We start from the raw sequence: 18,935 nt of genomic DNA on the forward strand, positions 1-18,935 counted from the left end.
TATCGAGGGTGAAGGGTGGGAGGAGGGAGAGGATCAGGAAAAATAACTAATGGGTACTAGGCTTAATACCCGGGTGATGAAATAACCTGTACAACAAACCCCCATGACAAGTGTTTACCTATGTAACAAGCCTGCACATGTACCCCTGAACTTAAAAAAAAATTATAATGTCTGCAAATAATAGTAATATTTAACATTTAATACTATTTTATTATGAATGTCCTTTAGTTAATTATTTTTGGCCTCATTTTACAAATGAGGAAAATTAAGGAAAATAAAAGCTAAATAATGTGGACACTATTACACAACCAGAAGGTGGCAGAGCCCGGATTGAAACGAAGCTATGAGTTCCAGAGTCCATGCACCTAATTGCAAAGTTTTGTATGGTAAGGGTGGGAAAGACAGGGGAAGAGATGCCACCAAGCAGCTTAACCAAATTGTATTATTCAGTAACAACATGTGTTCTCTTTCAGTGTTTGTGTGTGTGTGTGTGTGTGTGTGTGTGTGTGTGTATAAAAATACACACACACATTTATTTTACTCTGAACTATCTAGGATCTTTTTTCTAGAAAGGAGAAATATACAAATATGCAAAATGTATGAATACATTTTGAAGAGGAAAACAGTTTTCAAAGACTTTTAAGTATTCTAGAAATCTTAGAAATGACAAGTTTAGATATCATGAGATTAAAGAGAAATAACCATGATTTTTTTTTTTTTAATGATCCTGGGAATGAAAGAGGTGGGTCTTCAATACACTAACATTTAAATTCTCAGCTTCAGGATAAATTGAGTTTTCATTCATGCTCTGAACCCTCTTCCTTTAGCAATGAAGCCTCGGCATCCTTTTGCTTCTTCTGTGCCCTCAAGTGAGAACTGAGTTATGGCTGGCTGTCTCAGGAAGAAAATAACTATTACAAGACATAAGATGGGCTGGGGTGGGGGAGGGCTAAGGAAAGGCCTGCCATTTAGCTTGTAAAGTGCAGCAGCTGTGGCCTGTTTTCACTAATATCTGACATGTTTCTTTGGCCACTTGCCAAATTGAGCTGTACCCAACACTTCTCCCATCCTTCCTGTGCCTCCAGGATCCTTTGTAAATGCTACTTGAGACTCCAGTCTACACCAAATCAATCCCCTTGGTTCCTTCCTCCCCTTAATGCACAGGCATCCCACCCTAATTAATTAACCCAACACCAGCTTCATCCAGGACCTTCCCACACTTTGCCCCTTCACGCAGCCCAGAAACATCAGCACATTCCTGACTTCATCACTTGTCAACTCCCTTTCTGTTAAAGACCAGTGTCCCCTTTCCCTGACCTGGCCTCTGATTTGATCTCACTTTAAAGTATCCCACTTTAAGAGACAGTAACAAATGCTGCCTTTTTCCTGTTTGGTTTGTTTATTCATGCTTACCCAGTCTATTATAATTAAAGACCAAGGGAATTCTAAGAAGAGTCCAGGAAGATGGTTTATGTGTTTGATAGGTGGATAAATCCAATACTGGATTTGTAACAAAGATCACTTCACCTATTGCTAACTGTGTGAACTTGGGTGAGTTTCCTAAGCTCTTGTCATTCATTCGAATACTTATTGAGTGCCTGTTACTATGCTACATTCTATTGTAAATGCTGATGCTGCAATTTAAACAGGGAAGCAAAACCCACCCTCTGTGATGTTTATATCTTAAAGAGGAAGAATAACTGTTAATAAATAGATGGATTTAAAAACACAGACATTTAAGAAAAAATATAAGGAATGAGAGAAGGATAGGGAATGTCAAGATTAGGAGTAGAAAGGAAGGTAGCAACTTGGAATAGAGTAGTCCCTAACTTCCTGATGTGATGCTTCACCAGGCCTGAGGTCATGCATATAGCTGAGAAAAAAGCATTCCCAAAAGAGGAAACAGCAAGTGCAAAGGCCCTGAGACAGAAGAGTGTTGCCTGGCATGTTGAGCAAAGAGACAGCTATGGCTGGCAGAGAACAAGAAAGCAGTAGCAGGTGATGTCAGAGTAACAGGGAACTAGAACTCAGAGGGCCTTGTACGTGATAATAGAGAATGTGGATTTTACTTTGATAGAAATGGGAAATCACTGAAGGATACTGAATAAGAGTAACATGATTTGATTTACCTCTAAAGAATCTCAACTAACTCCTCTGTAAAATAGTGTAAAATGTATAATAAATAGAGTGGCGAAGACCAGTCTGCCTGCTCAAATCTCAGTGCCGCCATTTACTACCAGTGTGACTTTAAGCTAATTATTTAACCTTCCTAAGCCTTGATTTTCTCATTTTTCCTTTTTTTTTCTTTTTTACAGAGGTAATCAAAAGTGTTCTCATTTCTAAGGTGGAATTGATAGCAGTTCCCATTTTGTAAGGTTAAGAAAAAATAAATGCACTGAAGTGTTTAGTGCAGTGGATACTGAAGTGTTTAGTGCAGTGGATACCACACAGAAAGCCTGAGACATGCTGGTATTATCAGGCTGGAGAGAATCAAGTCCTATAATGTACATGCGGTATTTGCTTGTGTTGCCCAGCATAGTGGCATAGTGAGCACTTACATGTCATCTACTATTAGCTACTAGCATTACCAACTACTAACCCACTGGCTGTTTTAAAGTAACTTTGTACATTTAAAAATTTTATAATATACCACCTTAAAAGAATCAGAATAGCAAAATTTCACAGATAATGTTCAGATGTCTCTGAACCTTCTTATTCAAAGTACTCTGCAAAGCACTAGAAAGCCATAGGTACTTGGGTAAAAAAGAGAGTGCACACGCATATGTCTCTCTCTTTCCCTTTTGTTTTATCAAATATATAAAATAAAAGTTATATATACATAATTATCTATATAGTAAACATATATATCTTTATGTATATATCTTCCTCTTTAAAAATTATCAATATATGTAGAGAGAGAATTTTATAGATAATTTTTAAAGCAGGAGAAATTATCTATATATACATAATATTTTAAAGAAGGGGAAAGAGTTAGTTAAGACAAGTTTCTGTGTGTTGCTGACCCCTGTTGGGTGGAAAAATTAAAATTGGTCTTCTGAAAGAAAGAAAAGTGAATTCTCAACTCCCTGGTCATGATCCTGACCTGGAACCTACTCTCATCCATTTCATTGATTCCATGCCTATGGCCATCAATGGAGATATTGGAGGCCTATTGGTTCTTCACAGCCCTGCTTCATTACCCAAATGTTATGCAGCTCATACCTCATTTCTTTCCTGAGACCTAGGCTACCTTAAACTGAGAGGGTGGATCTCATCTTTCTTTCCCTTGCCCACCATACTCACACACACATACACACTGACATACTCCCAAAACAAACACACGTCCCCCAAGCATAGGTCTCTTAGGAAACAACCCCATACCCTAATCTGGTCTTGATAGTCAGCTCACAAGAAGAAAGGAGAGAAAGATTAATGTAGAAACCTGCACTAAAGGCTGAGTACGGTGGCTCAGGCCTGTAATCCCGGCATTTTAGGAGGCCAAGGCAGGTGGATCACTTGCAGTCAGGAGTTCTAGACCAGCCTGGCTAACATGGTGAAACCCTGCCTCTACTAAAAATACAAAAATTAGGTGGCCGTGGTGGCGGATGCCTGTAATCCCAGCTCCTCGGGAGGCTGAGACAGGAGAATTGCTTGAAACCGGGAGGCAGAGGTTGCAGTGGGATGAGATCGCACCACTGCACTCCAGCCTGGGCGACAGAGCAAGACTCCATCAAAAACAAAAAACAACAAAACAAACAAAAAAAAAACCCTGCACTAGAATAAGTCCTAGTTCTTTATTTTCTTTAAAGACAAACGAAATGCGATGTTTTAATTCTCATTTTACCTAATAATAAAGAAAGGATGTACCATTAAAAATCAAGTAGGAAATTATCCTTGTCTTATTGTCACTTTTTAAAAATTGTGCTATTCTGCACAGGACCAGTTTCTCTAGAATGTTCCCTTGCTGACTTTTCCTCTAGTAGTACCAGTTATACTGAAAATCAGTCGTACTCTTACTTTATTTTACTGGGCACCATCAAACTAACAGAAGAGGTATACAAAGGCATGGAGAACTACCACTGATACAAGGCCTCTTCCGGACCGAAACGCGCAGCCGCACTTCTCTGTTCCGGCAGGTGGAATAGGCCCCCGACCTGGGATCTCTACCCAAAAGGAGGAGGTTAGAACACAGGTGCCCTATTCCGTTGAGTCCTCCATCATTTACTAGACAAAGCCGCGCAATTAGAATAACAAAATGCAGTCGGGAGAAATCGCTAACCTCTGTAATCCCAGCATTTTGAGAGGCTGAGGCTGGAGGATCGCTTGAGTCCAGGAGTTCAAGCCTGCAGTGTGCTATGATCGGACCATTGCACTTCAGCCTGGGCGACAGAGTGAGACCCAGTCTTTAATAATAATAATAATAATAAATCCAAAACATCAAGAAATTGGGTGTGTCTTTTTAAAATACACTTAGAAAGGGAACAGTTAGAATCTTAATTTCAGGGATACTTTACTCCTAAACCTATTCTTTTTGTTTATGCAGAGATTGACCATGCCTACAGGGACAACTGGAAAACAGAAATGAAACCATATAAGCCAAGCACTCAGGCAATCTTTGTCCTCCCAGTTGACTTAAGAACGCTTGCGAAGAAAATGTGGCCTCTTTAGATCTCAGGTAAGGGATCCGGCTGCTCTCTTTTTCCTGATACACCTCCATCCTGCAGGATAGTTGGGAGTGAGGTGTGCTGAGAAGGAACAAGTTGTCCGCTTTAACTTGACAAGGCACGCGTCCCCCCTGCCTCCTCCTTGAAGTATTCTAGTCGCTGGAATAAATGTTCAGGTGTTTTGGCTTTTGTCTCTTCCAGTTCCGCCCCTCTGTGCCTCTCCGGCAGAGGGCGCCTTTTCCACTGGGTCTCACTGTGGTCTGCTGGGAGTTTTATTCGGTTGGACCGGGAAGGAGCTGTGTTGGATCCGCGCCCCTTGCCTGGGCGCCGCCTTTGGCCCGGTGAGTCCTGGCCCATCCCGTGCAGAATCAATCGGGGCTCCTCCCGCGCCTGCTCCCCAGGGGCTGAATCCGCCCGCCCGGGGACCAGGTGCCCGTGAGATCCCAGGCGCTCCACCAGGAGGCCCTGCCTGGATCGAAACTGGCACGCGCCCAGCCCTCTTGTTACCAGTTCTCTCTGGGCTTGTGGAAAGAGTTCCCCAACCTGGGATCTATACCCAGGAGGAGGTTAGGACACAGGTGTCCTATTCCCTTGAATCCTCCATCTTCTACTCTCTGTTATTCTCCTCTTTTGTTAGTTTGATGGTGCCCAGTAAAATAAAGCAAAAGAATACAAGTGATTTTCAGTATAACTGATACTACTAGAGGAAAAGTCAGCAAGGAAACATTCTAGAGAAACTGGTCCTGTGCAGAATAGCACAATTTTTAAAAAATGACAATAAGACAAGGATAAATTCCTACTTGATTTTAACGGTACATCCTTTATTATTAGGTAAAATGAGAATTAAAACATTGCATCTTGCCTGTCTTTAAAGAAAAGAGAGAACTAGCACTTATTCTAGTACAGGGTTTTTTGTCTGTTTTGTTTTGTTTTGTTTTGTTTTTTGAGACGGTGTTTCGCTCTTGTTGCCCAGGCTGGAGGGCAGTGGCACGATCTCGGCTCACTGCGTCCTCCGCCTCCTGGGTTCAAGTTGTTCTCCTGCCTCAGTCTCCCTAGTAGCTGGCATTACAGGCATGTGCCACCACGCCTGACTAATTTTTGGATGTTTAGTAGGGACGGGTTCCACCATGTTGGTCAGGCTGGTCTCGAACTCCTGACCTCAGGTGATCCACCTGCCTCGGCCTCCCAAAGTGCTGGGATTACAGGCATGAGCCACCACTCCCAGCCTTTTTGTTTGTTTTGTTTTTGTTTTTGTTTTCGAGACGGAGTCTCGCTCTGTCGCCCAGGCTGGAGTGCAGTGGCGCTATCTCGGCTCGCTGTAACCTCCACTTCCCGGGTTCAAGAGATTCTCCTGCATCAGCCTCCAGAGTAGCTGGGATTACAGGCACTCGCCACCACGCCCACCAACCTTCCCCTTCTTGCTGCAATCTCACCAAGACTGCTCTTCTCTCCTGAATAGCTGTGGTCTGCCCTTTTCTTGTATTCCTTAAGATCGGCAAGGAGCGGGGAGAGAAAGCGTAGCTAGCCAATAAGGAAACACGAACTGAGAAATATTTCTGAAACATCACTCCTGTCAGCGTTATTAGAGTACTGATGGCCCATATTACGGTGTCGCTGGTTGTATGTCTTCCCCGGCACAGTGTCCAGTGCACCCTGAGGACAGGACTGCTTTTACTCTACCTTTGAATCCTCAAAAGGTACAGCGCCCAGCCCAGTGCTTGGCACAGAGTCTATTGATGATTGATAAATAATAATCTACGTCAAAATTTGGATGAGGGTTCTCATCTTTGTGTCCTTACTTTTATTTGAATTTGACCTTATAATTGGAAGTGCAGGGGACAAATATTTGCTACCATGTTGAAAATCTTAATACTACAACCCTACTCATTGACACAAATATTAGTAAGACTATGCTAGCTAAAGCATCTGACTACATGTTGATTGCTATCAGGATAGTGATGGAGTATTTTTGCTTTCTAAAAATTTTAAAGCTTTTCAGAGAAATTTGTCAAAATAATTATTGCATCCTAACACCTTTTATTTTTGTGGGGGAGGGAGGCCTAAAACATCAGAAATTTATTGTCTTACAGTTATAGAGACCATAAGTCTGAAATCAAGGTATCAGCAGGGACATGCTCTCTTAAAGGCCCTAGGGAAGGATCCTTCCTTCCTTCTTCAGGCTACTGGTGTTTGCTGTCAGTCCTTGCCATTCCTTGACCATAACTTCAATCTATGCCTCCTTCTTCACATAGCCTTCTCCCCTCTACTTGTGTGTCCAGATCTCTAGGTGTGTAAGGACACCAACCATTGAATTATGGCCCACCCTAATCCAGCCCCACTTCACTTTAACCTGCTTATACCTGCAAAGACTTTATTTTTAAATAAGGTTACATGCACAGGTCTGGGTAGACATAGATTTTGGAGGAATACCACTCAACCGAGTACAACAATTATATTTGGAGATTTTAACACTCCAGTTTCAGTAATCAAGAAAATAGACAAAAATCAGTAAAGATATATCAACCAACTTGATCTAATTGACATATACAGAACACTATAACCAACAGTGGCAGAATAGCCTTTTTAAGTGCATCCAAAACATTCAACTAAAAGGGCTATATAAAAACCAAATTACAATCAATTCCACAGGATTGAAATCATGCACGGTATGTTTTCTGAGAATAACAGAAAGAAAACAGAAAACACAAACAAAAAGAAATATATAAAAACTCAAAATACTTGAAAATCATGAAAAAACCTAATAAGACATTTCTAAGAACTTTGGAATTATACAACAAACTTCTCAATTTGTCCTGTATCCAAAGAAGACATCAAAAGTAAAATTAGAAACATGTTGATCTGAATGTGACTGAAGACAATGAATGTAATATCTGTTTTTATAAACACGTCTGAAAAATGGCATGTCATGAATGCTAGAAGTCAAAAACTGTTGAAGGGATGAGGGTATGATGGCGTCATACAACTGCAGTTAGATAACCTACCTTTAGGTCAGTTGCTTGTTTTAGACACATTCTTATTTCATTAATATATTGATTCCTAAAACTCAGTACATCTACCTGCCTTCTATGGAAGTAAACAATCCTTAGACGCAACCAAGATTTCTGAGCTTTCAACTACTTGAGGAGATTTTAAAGGAAGTTTTTAAAAAATTAAATATATGTATATCCTATAGCATATACAGTGCATACATACATATCTATGAACATGTATCTATATCAGTTTGTCACAGGGCTCTCTAACCTGTGATCTATAAACTTAGAGACATGATGAGAGCTTTACTGAATATTCAGATTTTTCCATTGTGTGTGCCTTTTTCTGGAGAAGGCTATACAGCTTTCGTTAGATTCTCAGAGAAACCCGTGAACCCAAAACTTTAAAAACTGGTCTTAAAGACAAAAGTGTATTTCAATACTATTCTTTACTCTTGATAGTATCTCTCGAATAGGGACCCTGTAGGGTCTTGGTTTGTTATTGAGATTTTGGATGCCCAAGTAGTGAACATTGCAAAACATTAGGAATAATCCTAATGCAAAGAACGACCAGATATGATAACGTAACACAGCCCCGTTTGAGATTCTTGATGTGTTTAAAATTTAAGTAGCATTATATCTCTTTACAGAACTAGCTTAAAATTAAAATGGAAACAGTTTTTATGCTGTCTCTGAAGCCAAAAATATAAATTCAACTCTGCACGTTTTTTATTTGAAGGCATTCACAAATGACATGCAAGGAATAAACGCTGGCCAAAAGCCATAGCTAAGCATTGTGTAAAAAAAAAAAAAAAAAAAAAAAGTGTGTAATTTTAAGCCAAAAACTATTTAGGAATCAGTTTCTCATGTCCTAATTATTAAATTAGGAATAAAACCAGGAAAAATATGTTTAAAGTGGCATGCTTTAAATATTAAGTATTCTCTTTAGGTTTAATAACAACTTTTAAAAATCAAACAAAAATCAAACAAAATTGATTTAAAATTTTAAAACTTTTAAAAATCAAACAAAATTGATCAACAGTCATGCAAAATTGTAAACAGTCATGCAGGACTGAAGAAGACTTCTCTATTTAGATTAACAAGAAAATGGTGCTAGAGGCAGCTTGGTGAGACACTGAGAACTAAAGTCAACAAAACAAATGTGTACTGGGAGAAATGATTTACACACATGTTCTGAATGCTTCTGCTTAGATTAATATTTTCCTTCAAATAAAACTGGTCAAGTTCAATAATGCAGCTATAAAGATGTAAGCAAGTCATCTGGTCATTCAGAGCCAACATATGAGAGTTATTCTAGAAAAGTATAAAATAACCAAAAGTACTTTGGAATCTCTAACTATAGCATGTATAAAATTTTTTGCATGTATGACAGTGTATAATGGAACCTCCAAACAAATCCAAACTTACAATGTCTTCAAGATGTAAGTGTCAGCATTATAAAGTATGGGAAAAGCAAGTACCTTATTTGGCATCCCATTTAAACCATATATGGCTTTTCTTTGCCTCTTGAGAAAAATGTCCTGCCATTTACCCTTAATTGTCATGCTAACATCCATCTCAGAATCCGCTTCCATCTTGGGAAAGGGTTAGTAAGATGCACATGAATAGGTATCTCTAACAAATCTTGATAATTTGCCTTCAGAGGGGATACTCTAGAAATAACATCACAGCTAAGACATCCTCTTGACTTTGAACTCAAGTCAAGACTTAGCAATGCATTTTTCACATTGTGGATTAAACGTGCTTTCTTCATGGTGCTGTCAGAGTTAAAAATCAAGTATAAATAACTATATAAATGAATATAAGTGGAAGGTTTATGAGTCAAGGGAAAAAAGACCCTTAGAAGGCAATGTTACCTCCTGCTGTCTAAAACTCGTCTCAGGAAAGCCCAATGAGCCAGAGCCATCTCCTCTGCTGCTTTCTCTTTTCTGACTATCCAGGTATCATAGGATTGACAAATCCACATTTGTTTCCTAACTTAGTCTGACACTAAGTGCTCGAAGCTGTTGTTTAGGAATCACCCTCTCACTCTAATAAGAACTTCATTATTACTGAGTAATAGCTCAGTAATGAGTTTTTTTCACTCTTCAGTAATGATTCCCAAATGACATAGTATAGGAGGAAAAGAAGCATTCTGAGAAGACATTCTGAGAAATGGTGTTTGGTGATCCTAATTACTATCAATGAAGAATCACGCTCTCACTGTTTCATTGTTTGGGGCCAGTATACAGAAGTTGCTAATTCCAAGGCCTATGGGGCCAGGTGGTTCTTGTGAGATCAATGGAGAACAAATTTTGTGCCCCTCATAAATGGGCAATCCGTGTCCCATTCCACCTGTTACCTCAGGAAAAGAACATGAAGTATGGCTTTTCAAGATTTTTCTCAAGATAACTTAGATATCTGGATTTTTATATGAATACTCCTGATTGTTAAATGCAGACACAAATCCCAAATTCTTAAATATTCATAGGCCTGCAGACCTGACATAGCAGCCAATGTTTCACAAATCTGTGACCTCTAAGAAAAGAACTTCTTGAAACCAGGTTTAGCCATGTAGCCATGTGAACTTGGACTCATGACCTCATAGCTAGGGCTTCAGTGACTTCATCCGCAGGATGGAGGAGAAGACTGCCCTAGCAGCAGCTCTGGAGTTCTTTGCAAGCTGAGCACTCAACAATTCTTGAGTTATAATCATCCTCCCCACACCCAATTTCAGCTCTCAGATGAGGATGTGGCTTCTGACCTAACTGCTGACAAAGTATAAAGTGTACCTCAATCTATCAAGATCCAGTGTGGCTAGCTTTCTATACTCAATTCCAAAACATGAATTATTTTTAAAATTTATTGTACTTATAAAATCAATTAAGATTCACTGTAGAAAAATTACTAAATACAGATATACAAAGGGAAATCTCCTTAAAACCCACCAAGTACCTTGACGTAAATCCTTTTAAATCTTTTCCTATGTGTATATTGTTTTTAGAAAAATGACATCATATCTAATGCATTTTTTATAGCCTGCCCTTTTTAATGAATATATTTACTCAATAAACACTGATTCTTTAGAGAAGTAGAAATATAACTCTTATAAGATTAATTTCAATTAGGGCTGGGCACAGTGGCTAACGCCTATAATCCCAACACTATGGGAGGCTGAGGCAGATGGATCACCTTGAGGTCAGGAGCTTGAGACCAGCCTGGCCAACATGGTGAAACCTTGTCTCTACTAAAAATACAAAAAATTAGCCAGGCATGATGGCGCACACCTACAATCCCAGTTACTTCTGCCTCAGGAGACTGAGGCAGAAGAATCACTTGAACCAGGGAGGCAAAGGTTGCAGTGAGCCAAGATCGTGCCACTGCATTCCAGCCTGGGTGACAGGGCAAGATTGTTTAAAAAAGAAAAAGATTAATCTCAAATCATTTTTTTCAACATAAGCACAAATATGTCCAATTTGTCAATAGTATAGGATTTAGGATTAAAAACACAAAACTAAACACCAAATGCAAAGCAATTCTTCCCAAAAAAAACAGCTTTCCCCAAATCACTCAGTAATTTAATGATAGAATTTCCAAAATATTAAGAAATCTAGAACTATTACCCTGTAATAATAAAGCCCTCAAAATCTAAAGAAAAAAATAGACCAAAATACATTTATTATTGAGATGTAAGGACAAAGTATTGGAGACTGTAAGTTGTTAATAGTCTGAATAATGAATCTAGAGAAAACAGGAGGAAAACTGTGGGGGTCACTGCAACCAATTCTGAAAATTCTAGAATGCATATGTGATCGAAAAGAGAAAAAATAAGTACACTTCATCTATATTTATATATTTAGATAATATATTAATATACATTAAATAGATTTAGATAATATATTAATATTAAATATATTTATGTTTATTAAATTTATTAAATATATTTATATTAGTATTAATATATACTAAAGTATATATTAATAATACAAGTAAAATGCAAAGTATATTGAACTCTCTACTAAATCTCTTAATTAAAACCTAACTGTTTTATTACTTTAGGATTCAACAGTGGTACAAATTTAAGTTCACATTTTCCTGGAGGACTTAATTAGTGAAATAATGACTAGAAGACTAATTCATAGTAGAGAAATAAGAACTTGGCATTTTCGAATGTGGTATCTTTGTTGAATCTCCCTCTATTTCTTGACCTTCTCTTGCAAAGTCTGACGATGTTACAAAAGTACATAGCCAAGAGTGAGTGAGGCACAGATCAAATGTGAAAACTGCTCTTCTATTATACAGCAAGACAGTGAAATGTTTTTCTTAGAAAAAAATTCTCTCCCTATCAATAGTTCCAAATACTAATGCAGACTTTATTTCCAAATAAGTTTCTTATGTCAATCTGTTTTAAATAAATTCTGATCACTTTAAAAGCAAAACTTGGGAGAAAATTACTTGTTAGTGGCTTTGATCTGTTCAATAGTCTCACAGTGTACTCTCAAACTTGGGTGAACCAGGATTAAATTCCAGTAGTCTTACAGAAAAAAGACACACAAAAATCTACTAAAGATGCCATATCACTAGTCTTACACTCATAATGAGAAATTATTAGGCCCATCCAAAGATGATAGAACTTGCCATATTTTCAGTCGCTTCATGTTTACAAGCCACAGATAAACTTCCCTGCAAGGCATCCTGTTCTCCATTCCTGAGATTAAATAAATCAATAATAAAAATCATCTTGCAATGCAGATGCTTCCTTCCCCAACTGAAATATTCTTATAAAAATTTAACAAGAAAATTTTCAAACATCTCATAATGTTGTTTTTACAAAGCAACTGTTAGTTATAAACAAGTCTTTTAGGTCTCAAGGAGATTTAAGATACTTCAAAGGCTTGGTCTAAACCCTCTAAATCCAGGTTGCTTTCATATAGTTTCTAAAACACAGTATGTTAAATTTAATGTTTTAAAAAATGTTTTAAGTGTTTTGTTATGCACTGGAAAAATTTAAACAGATCTTATTCTAAGAAATTAGCATTTTCTGGAACTTCCATTTTTACTAATTCCTTTATAAGAAATAAACAAGTACCTATGTTAACTGTTTTTCTGTAAATGTTTTCAAACTTATTAAAGAAATAACACATCTCATCTACCCAAGGCAGTGTACATTAACATATTTTTATGTACATTTAAAAAAGAAATTCCTCACACAACCTAGTTGTTGCAGATGTTCCTCTTAGTGACTCTTCTTATCAGGAGAGAGACTGATCTGTCTTCTTTTACTATATCCTATAGGTCAGTGGCAAGAAAAAACAAATAAAGGCCATTTTAATAATTATTAGAAGTCTGTGCAAATATTAATTACAAAAACCTGCTATTCTGAATTGTTCAGTTAATATTGAATGCTACATAATTTTTAAATTCTGACTTGAATAATTTATAAAAACATGCATAGTGGTATTTATTTTGAACTAAAAGTTATAGTATACATTTTTTTTCCTGTCAGCTTTAAGTGATGGTGTAGATTGGGCTTACCCTGACAGGTTTGGGTTATCTGAAATAAAAGAAGTCACAGTTTCTTAGAGCGGTATTTTTTATTTCATGAGAGTGATTCAATTGGACTGAATAAATAATTTCTCAGTTTTCCACTGTTCTTTCCTGGGAAAAAAAGAGTTGTATACAACAATAATTTATTATTTCTTGTTTTAGTACATGTTTTGAAAGTTTAACAACCAAAAGGAACACAGATAATTCTTCAAAGGTCCATTTCCTCTGAAATAAAACAATGTGTAGCTCTTACCACCGGCTGGACGTATTTCCCTTAATTTCAAAATAAAAGAAGCAAATGTTGGTCTATTTGTTATACTTGTTATTATTTCTGTTTATCCATGCAAAATGACAGAAGCTTTAAGAGACATTCATTTACACCAATTTTGCACAATGAGATCCTGTAATCTTTCTGTTGCATGTGTAATATATAGAAGGTGTTAATTACTTAGCACATTGAATAGGCAACCATTAAAAAAAGAAAGATAGTCGTATTATGAGATTTAATCAGAATTGAGTCATGGTTATAATTATCTGTTACTTTATGCTTCCTGAATTTTCAGATTGTTCCAAAATAGATTAAATATGCATATTTTTAAAAGAAGGAAATTAGGATAATAGTTTTTAATGTTCCAAGGACTTGTCTATTGATCTCCTAACCCATCTTTTAAATACACAAAGACATTAGAAACACAGGAGTAATAGAAACCAAAGAGTTCTTTCCTTGAAGGAAAAATTATGTAATTGATTTTCAGTTGTATTTTGTAAGGATTGCTGCTAAAAAAAATACTGTACTATAGTTAAAACTGAGTTTATTCTGTCTCCTATTACAAAATTTAACATTTAATAATTTTCTGTTTGTTCTTCTAACAATCCTAAATATGAAATTTTATTTTGAGTACTATGTACCTAATTTTGTTAGTTACTACAGAGTGGCAAGTTCAAGGTCTTTTAAATCTCCTTTTTTCACACACATGTGCACACACACAAAAGCACAGAGTTGTATCTCTGAACACATAGTAATTATTCAAGCAATCATTGGACATTCACTGGGCACTCATGGTGTTAGACAATAATAGAGCTCGGGTTCCTAAAGTGGGAAGATCAGTGTTTACCACAGTTGCTTTGTCCTCTGTATTTTCATCAAGATCCAGCCCCCTCCCGTTAACACAGAATCTACAAAAGAATTAAACTAAAACATTTTAAATTCCCAATGAGATACATGCTTATCTTCCAAATATTCATTCCCTCTTCCCTAGAATATAAGCCTTGAAAGCCTGTGTAGTAAAATAGCCCAAACTGTTTAACTTTCCAGGTAGTAATAATAGTAACTTGTATTCTTATAGTGCAAGGAGACAAGAGAGAAGATGATAAAATGCAAATTTCCAAATTAGATTCAAAAGTCCATGATAAATTTGTTCTTCCCTCCTACAAAGAAAACAGATACCTGGATTTTATAGTATATTTATTCCATCATTCATTCTCTTATTTATTCACTTATCTTTGTGTCTTTTAAGTTTAACTGGACACCATTAGACAGTCTATATAATGGTTTTAGAAAGTGATTTGCATGCTACTAATGTCAAAATATCTATAGTTTAAAAAGACATATGCACATGTATGTTCATCACAACGTTATTCATAATAGCAAAGACATGGAATCAATCTAGATGCCCATCAATGGTGGACTAGCTAAAGAAAAGGTGGCACATATACACCATGGAATACTGTGCAGCCATAACAAGGAATGAAATGACCTTTATAGCAACACGGACACAGCGGGAGGCCATTACCCTAAGTGAATGAATGCAGGAACAAATAACCAAATACCACATGTTCTCACTTATAAATGGGGGGTAAACATTGAGTGCAAAGAGGGAAACAATAAACACTGGGGCCTACTTGAAGGTGGAGTTGGGGAGGAGGGAGAAGTTCAAAAAACTACCTTTTGGGTACTGTGCTCACTGGGTGACAAAATCATTTATGCAACAAATCCCAGCGACATGAAATTTGCCCATGTAATAAATCTGCACATGTATCCCCTGAACCTAAAATAAAAGTTGAAAGAAAAAAAAAAAGAAAACATAACCCAATTAATTTGGCTTAAAAGAGTTACAATACCAAATTTACTTTGACTTTCCTAGAAAATTCAGATGGAATAGTTTCTATCATATTAAATATCCACCAACTAATTTGTAGTATTTGTAAGATGCTATGCCTTTATAAAAATCACAGAAACCTCATTTGAACACTGATGGTTCATTTATAACTTTTCATCATTTGTTTCAAAAGTCATTATTAAAGAAGTGTTTGTTCGGCCGGGCACAGTGGCTCACGCCTGTAATCCCAGCACTTTGGGAGGCCGAGGCAGGCGGATCACAAGGTCAAGAGATCGAGACCATCCTGGCTAACACAGTGGAACCCCCATCTCTACTGAAAATATAAAAAATTAGCCAGGCATGGTGGCAGGCACCTGTAGTCCCAGCTACTCGAGAGGCTGAGGTAGGAAGATGGGGTGCACCCAGGAGGCGGAGCTTGCAGTGATTGGGCCACTGCACTCCAGCCTGGGTGACAGAGTGAGACTCCGTCTCAAAAAAAAAAAAGTGTTTGTTTTCACACACACACACACACACACACACAAACATTAATTACTGTATTCTATTCTGAGGACAGTTCGTCAAGATGCTACTTGTCCTGTGATATGTAAATAACATATTTATGTTATAAATTGCTACTTGTCCTGTGATATGTAAGTAACATATTTATGTTATAAATTTCTGTGTCATTAAGAAGATAAATATACACAGCTATAAGAAATATTACGTTTATTTATATCCATGAAAGGAAGTCAGGTCTCTTTTCTTGCAAAGAAAATTACTAGAGAATAGTTGTGCAATGAAGAAGCTTATGTCTGGTGTGCCCAAGTACCTTGTCAAACAGTTCTGACATTCTTCATTGCACCAAAGCACCTTCCTACGGTATTCAACACCCAAATATCCTTGGTTCCATGTAGAAGCACACTTGGAACCAAGCTTTCCAACACTCAAGAGAATGTTTGCTGTGTAGAGTATCTTTTGAAGTGCTAGTCAGTAAAAAGCTTTAGCCAATAAGATGTCAACTGAGTGAAGTATCCTCACCTGAACTCCATACCACAAGAACCATGCTACCATATTTAAAATTCTGTTCTTAGACAACTAGCTGTACCCAATTCCAAAACACGCTTCTTGCCTATACAGGTTTTTAAAAAGCGACTTCAAGGTAAGGGATTAGCTTGCATCAAGGTTTAGAATACAGATGCATTTAATCAAGATCACACATGAGAGAAAGGGAATTGGAAAGCTCTAAAATCCTGTTGAATCTCATTGCATTAACTGTACAGCTTACACAGTCCAGGAAAGCCCATATTCTCTTTCAAACAAGATATAATACTGGGTGTGGACTGCTGAGATTATAAAAGAGTCAAAGACATCTTTTTCAGGGGTTATTATTTTAACCCTGATGCCATAGTTGCCTGAATAACTAGAATCTAAGATTCTTTCTTGCTAATTGAAAGAGATCTACTTTATTTCATTTGAAATATTATATATGTTGAGATTTTTGGCCAAGCACAGTGGCTCACGCCTGTAATCCCAGCACTTTGGGAGGTCGAGGCAGGCAGATCACCTGAGGTTAGGGATTCAAGACCGGCCTGGCCAACATGGCAAAACCCCATCTCTACTAAAAATACAAAAAATACAAAAAATAGTTGGTGGCACACGCCTGTAGTCCCAGCTCTCTGGAGGCTGAAGCAGGAGAATCACTTGAACCAAAGAGGCAGAAGTTGCAGTGAGCTGAGATCACATCACTGCACTTCAGACTAGCTGACAGAGTGAGATTCGTCTCAAAAATAATCAAAAAACAAAACTAAACAAACAAAAAAAACATATACATTGAGACTTTTGCAAAAGCGTTGCTGATACTACCAAAGTAAGTTTTCTGAATTATCTGCAATTATTAATGTGTATTAACTATATAGTAATAACGACTAGCTCTATAATTCACTCTGTGCAATGTAAACCTTAATTCAGTTGGAGTTACATTCGTTATTTCAAAGACAGTAAACTGCTGTGTGCTACAGATCATGTTCCATGTAACTTTTGAGTTCCAAAAAGGTCTCAGATAGTCTAAGAGGTGCCAGGTGAATCTGTATAATAAATAACACTTTTATAATATCCTAAAGCAGAGAGATTTTAATAGCTATAGTTGGAAATCAATAAATATCTGTTGAATGAATGTATAACCCCTTTATACAGAGAACATGTATAAGTGCTAACAGCCATTCAGACAATCCAATATCATACCATGTTATGACCCTGGAGTTCTACTTTGGAAACATTGTTTTAAAATACGTGGTGGAGCCAGATTCATCACCATTGCAAGACAGAATACCAGAAGTATTCTGTTAAACCTCCTAAACACACACACACACACACACACACACACACACACACACACACAAATAAGCCTGCTGCCATAGAAATCAAATATTCCTAGATAGGATCAAACCAAAAAAAGGTTAAAGAAGCTATGCTTACCAAATGGAATAGAATATTACATAAAGTGTAAGATGCATATTCTATGGGAATATAGATACTCCTTCACTTACGATGGGAGTTACCTCCTGAGGAACCCATTGTAAGCTGAAACCATCATAAGTTGAAAATGCACTTAATACACCTAATATACCAAACAGTATAGTTTAGCCTAGTCTACCTTAAGTGTGCTCAGAACACTGACATTAGCCTACAGTTGGGCAAAATTATCTAATGCAAAGCCTATTTTATAATACAGTGTTGAATATCTCATGTAATTTATTGACTACAGTGCACTGTGTAGTATCTGTTGTTTACTGTTGGGATGGTGTGGCTACCTGGGAGCTGCACTGCCCAGCATCAGAAGAGGGTATCGTACATATCCCTAGGCCAGGAGAAGATCAAAATTCGAAATTCAAAGTGTGGTTTCTACCGAATGTATATTGCTTTCACACCATTGTAAAATTGAAAAATTGTTAAGTTAAACCATTGTAAATCGGGGGCCTTCTGCATAGGAAGTACAATAGCAAGCATTCAAGAAATGGGTATTAGTAGGCCGAGCACAGTCTATCCCGCCTGTAATACCAGCACTTTGGGAGGCCGAGGCGGGCGGATCACGAGGTCAGGAGATGAGACCATCCTGGCTAACACGGTGAAACCCTGTCTCTACTAAAAATACAAAAAATTTTCCGGGCTGGTGGCGGGCGCCTGTAGTCCCAGCTACTCAGGAGGCTGAGGCAGGAAATGAACCCGGGAGGCGGAGCTTGCAGTGAGCCAAGATCTCACCACTGCACTCCAGTCTGGGCGCAACTGAGCGAGACTCCGTCTCAAAAAAAAAAAAAAAAAAAAAAAAAAAAAAAAAGAGAAAAGAATTGGGGATTAGCAGAATAAAAAAAATCATCCAAATTGTACCAGATGGAAAGTCCATAAGCAAATATAGTTAGTTCCTAACACTTGAAAGTAACTTAATTTGGTTAATTATATTAATTTGCCTAGATGCAAACAATACAAATATTTTTCTGTTTTCTAGATCCCTTGTTTCCAACTGGTTCAAATAAATAGACAACTCTTCATTCCTATGGTACTTCTTAGAGATAAACCACATGCATGTATCAGAGAAAACAACTCTCAACCTGGTAAATGAACAGGAAAAACTTGGATTA

At 37.4% G+C, this 18,935-nt stretch overlaps 1 long non-coding RNA gene across 1 annotated transcript in view; it reads right to left on the bottom strand.

Moving 5' to 3' along the window:
• LOC112423832 (uncharacterized) overlaps positions 1-18,935 on the bottom strand; it is a 67,632-nt gene that overhangs the window by 14,079 nt on the left and 34,618 nt on the right. Inside the window, exon 2 of the long non-coding RNA XR_011623371.1 lies at positions 12,869-12,943. This is a non-coding gene — a long non-coding RNA (uncharacterized lncRNA). The remainder of the gene's footprint in view (positions 1-12,868; positions 12,944-18,935) is intronic.

This window comes from Macaca nemestrina, chromosome 5 (assembly GCF_043159975.1).
Source record: "Macaca nemestrina isolate mMacNem1 chromosome 5, mMacNem.hap1, whole genome shotgun sequence".
NCBI classification, from domain to species: Eukaryota; Metazoa; Chordata; class Mammalia; order Primates; family Cercopithecidae; genus Macaca; species Macaca nemestrina.